At 32.1% G+C, this 4,830-nt stretch overlaps 1 non-coding gene across 1 annotated transcript; it reads right to left on the reverse strand.

Moving 5' to 3' along the window:
- Positions 1-562: 562 nt before the first annotated feature.
- Positions 563-634, reverse strand: TRNAQ-UUG (transfer RNA glutamine (anticodon UUG)). Its single transcript has one exon. It is a non-coding gene; the product is annotated as a tRNA-Gln (tRNA).
- Positions 635-4,830: the final 4,196 nt, after the last annotated feature.

The following is a 4,830-nucleotide window of genomic DNA, read 5'->3' on the forward strand; positions in this document are numbered from 1 at the left end:
TTTAGAGGTTAGTCAATACATTAGCTGGGTTTATTTCACCGGCTTTAGCAAAAAAAATAAATAAATAAAATTTAATTTAGTTATTTTTGTAATATTTACACCTAAAAGTTGTATCAACTTCATATGAACACGAGATAAAAAATTTTCCTTCATAAAACAATAGAAAGTTTTACCAAAAATTTCATTGAAAACTATTTCAAAAAGTATGTACATCTTTTTTTATAAAATCATTTCGTTTCTTAGTTATTATATATGTCTCTCTACTACAGCGAGTCTAGGCTTTATTTACTTCTGCTATTTCTTTGTTTTTAATAAACTTAAAATTTATAAAATTATTAAATAATTATAATTATGTGAAGATAAGAAAAAAGGTGTCTACTACAAATTTTTATGAATTCTATCACCAACACTGTTTAACAAATTTTATTATTTTATACAATATATTTGCAAAGAAATCTTAATATAAATTATTGTAGTTATGACAGTATGAAAATATTCTAAAATCTAACCATATCTTTTTAAGATGCCTGCGAGTTGATATTTATAAAAAAATCGCTTTTGAAGGTTCTACCGAGATTTGAACTCGGATCGCTGGATTCAAAGTCCAGAGTGCTAACCATTACACCATAGAACCGGTTATCAATTAGTCGGCCAAAAAAGCAAGACGGCCAGTTGCCTTGATGATATTGCTATTGTTTTTGTATTGAGTGAAAGCTCTGTGATAAACAAAATGAGGATGATTAGCGGAATGCTATAAATAACTGCAAACAATAAATTTGATATTTTAGTATTATATATGTACATATGTATACGGCTGTTTCGATAATTTATGAATGGTCAGCGATAAAGTGAACAGAAACATGAACTACAGCTATGCAAACAAGAATTGTATTTGTAGTCATCTGCAAGCTTTTACTCAATGAATTGAATAATGATTAATAATTACTTGCTATTTTAATACAGCTGTAAGAACTAAAGAAATTTAACTTAACTTAAATAAGCTATAACAGATCGCCACTTTCCTTTCTTCCATGTTTTGCGGAGCTTCCACTTTAATATTTACTTTTGCACTTCTCTTTCGCTCATATTTTTCCAACACGAAACGCTTTTTACCGTAACTGTAGAAGTTTCATGAAACAGCACGCGACATTTAACGCTTCAACACACTCTTCTCAAATCCGGCCAACTTAAATAACTAATCTCACCACTCTCAGCGAAAATTGTATTAAGTTGGCAAACAACAACAATTATATTAACAGCCATCGAGCTACTTGTCTGTAGCGATTTTTCACAGTTACCTTTTAATACCGGGCGTTTTTTAACTTTTTTTCAAGAAAAATTGCTTAACTCAGCGAAAGTGAAAAGTAAGTTAAAGTTTGCCCACGTAATGCGATTTTTTCCCATTCCTGCATTTACTTCTCCTTTTAACTCACAGCACATTTTTCTATTTCCAAGCTTTTACTTTTAAAGTTTGTGTTCTAACCTTTGCTGGATATTGCTGCTTACAAATGTTGTTTTGTTGTTGCAGTTGTGTTTAATTTCAATTTTTAATTGTAAACTTTTGTTTAGCAGTTTTAATTGGATCTTGCGCGGTATTTTATTTCTTACGAGCGGGAATACATATGTAACAGCAAATGTCAGAAGTGGAAATTAACATTAATCATCATTAATTAAAATATTTAGATGAAATGGCATATTGTTGCTGACTGCTATTTGATATGAAGAAAAATCTCTCTTCGTGTGTACTGATAGATAACTATTTTCTTAAAGGTTTTAATTTTTCTGTCGAAGTTTTTTGTATGCGTGTGCCTGGAAGTGGAAAAACCTTCATGCAAACTGAATACATCAACCCCTTAGGAATCAGTATGCAGCAGAAAAATTAAATCAAAAGTTACAAGAGCTCAGCGTCGATGCGCTGTCAGTGCCAGCTGCTTCAGCGGTCTGTGGGGAGGGGGTAGCATATTTGAGAGACACGGTGTATTAGTTACTCATACATACATATATCTGAAAAGAGAAGTAACAAGTTTGATAAGCAACAGCTGTCAGCTTTAATTATTAACCCCTTGCCTTACGATTTAATTTCAAATAATAGAAATATTGTAGAAAAAAATTTATTTTAAAATAAATAACATGTTAGATAAAGCCAAGATAATTAATAAATATTATAACAGTTGTTTTTAAGTTTCATAAATTTACTACTACTACTTATGAAGCATTTAAATATGTGGCGGGCATTGCCCGTCAATGTCGAATTTCGCACAGAAACTGTTTGCGGGCGACACTCGTCTGGGTGTGGAAAATTGGAAAGGCCCACTCACTTTTAAAGTAAATTTCAATTTTTTTGGTTTTAACTCTTCACATTTATATAAAAATTACCGAATCTGACGATTTTTGACTCAAAACTTATTTTAACGCTTAAAGAAAGCATGATGTATTTATTTATTTATTTTTAATAAAATTAAAATTTAAGATATTTTTTTAAAACTCCAATAATGACCACACAAAATTTTTTTAAGTTGATAACTTTTAATTGGCCAGAAAGAGGACTCTCCACAGCTTCTAGAACACTTATCAAACATTTTTTACGAAATAAAAATTTTAACTCGAAAATTTACTTTAAAAGTGAGTGGACGCCGCTAGATGTTAAAAAAAAACAATTCCCAAAATTTTTTCCCAAAAATTTTCTTGTTTTATATTCTAAAAATTTGACCTTCAGGCTTAGCAAAAATAATTTGGAATGCATCCGGAAAATATTTTCGGAGATATGAGTGTATTTGTAAGATTTTCTTACAGAGTGTAATTGGCTCCCAAAATTTTAAACGCGTTTTTCTCCAAACGCCGTTTTCAGTGTCGGTGAGGAAAATTTCACCGAAACGGCTTAATCGATCGACATGAAATTTGCACACAATCTTCTTCGATATTTTATATTTCTCAGGTAACGATCGAAGAAAGAACATTTTTGATAATATGTCAACGCTTTAAGACACCTTAAAGTAAAAATTTGGCACAAAAAATATTTTAGATTTTGTATTTAAGGTAGTTTTAAGCAGAAAAATTTATTCAACGTTACATAACTGTTTTCGGAAGAGCTCCTGGAGATTGGCTACTAAACCAAGGGTTAGGTTAGGTCAACCTAAACCAAGGGAATCAGAAATGTTTCTAAATGAATCATCGATTAAAAAAGTACATTTTACTTTATACATTTACATTTATTTATTTATTTATTAAAGAAAATGCCTCTTCAAAAAAATTAAAAAAAACGCGTTTTTCTGACCTGTAAGTGGATATAATCTCTTAGTGATCAGAGGGCTTCAACCCATTTAATAGTTGTTACAATGATGATTCAAGAAGCCTCTACCTTCTAAAATATTTAAGTTTGCCAAGAATTGGTTTTACTATCGATATGGTATCTTTTGCTGGTATTTAGTTAAAAGAGTTCACTTCCAAATATGAAATGCTCAGAATCATTAAAATTTTACTTTTAGCCTAGTCAGTAAGTAGCTATAATCTATTTAGCTTGCGAGAGATCAATACAACTTTATATTATATATAAAAAAATATTGTAGACTTAAAAATTACGCTTTGATTTGATCCCTTAATTATTTCTATACTTACTTATATTCATTTTTAAAGTTAAGAGAAGTCATGTTTTCAACAACCCCTAATTTTCCAGTCAAAATACCAGACACGGCGAATATTTGACGCTCCCAGTGGATTTGTTTGCAAATTGGATACATTTTTTACTTATACATTTTAAATTAAATGTGACACAAAAATCCACTTTTTCCTACTTTATATAAAATATACCATTTATGTACTTGCTCAACAACCCTACTCACTTCATTAAATTCTGGTAATTGTCGATTTTTAGCTCAAATTTATTACGCGACCTTTATAGCTGCCGACAACACATTTATTTTGCTGTTACAACGAAATTTTCAGAGCCAACATACATATATACAAGTATATATATATAGGTACGATTGTATAAGTATTCGTAGATGTGACACAACTTAACCCAATTTCCTACGCAAACTATGCAAAGCAACTTCCGCCTTCGGCGTCGATTACCAACAAAACCAGCAAATAAATAAAAAGAAATTAGAACGGAAAATAAAAATGGAGTATGTAGCAAAATGAACGGACACAAAATACGCAGAAGAAGCTGAAAAATTCAACACTTTAAGTGCAAAGGGTTGACCGCGCTGCTTTAAGTCGGAAGCACAATCGACAATGAGTGCGTGCGGACAACTCAAATGATTTTGGATTTGAATTCAATATTGACCAGCGCTAAGAAGTCTCGCTGGCTGCAAGGGGTTGTAATCACAGAGCGACTTTTTGTTCATCACCATAAATATTCAATTTCTTTTATTATCAACACGCTTCGGTTGGCTTCAGCTGTCGGCGGAGGGGAGCGGAAAATGCCTGTAACAACAAGCGAAATCAGCAGACAAAATGGTGGTAGGGAAGCAGCGTTGGGGAGAAGAGGCGGAAGCGAAGTTTTCGTTGTTGCTTAAAGTGCAGCGATTTGAGCAGCACGACTTGTGCAATTGTTTTTCTTCGCCACTTTGCTGCAAATTTTACTGTTATTCTGCACCACTTTTCGACTATTCTCCCCTCTTTTTGGTTATTTAAAATTGTTTATTTACCAAAACTATCGCAATTGTGTGGAAAGTGGCAACAAAATGCAACTGCAAGTGCCCAACTCCCAGCTGCCAGGATGCAATAAAACTGTTGTTTATTCAGACAAAAACACAGTTAGACAACTGCAAATGTGTTTGTGTTGGTTAAAGTCGCATTAAAGTGCAGCTAGCCAGCATAACTGCCGTT

Source organism: Bactrocera oleae, chromosome 3, assembly GCF_042242935.1.
Source record: "Bactrocera oleae isolate idBacOlea1 chromosome 3, idBacOlea1, whole genome shotgun sequence".
Taxonomy (NCBI): Eukaryota; Metazoa; Arthropoda; class Insecta; order Diptera; family Tephritidae; genus Bactrocera; species Bactrocera oleae.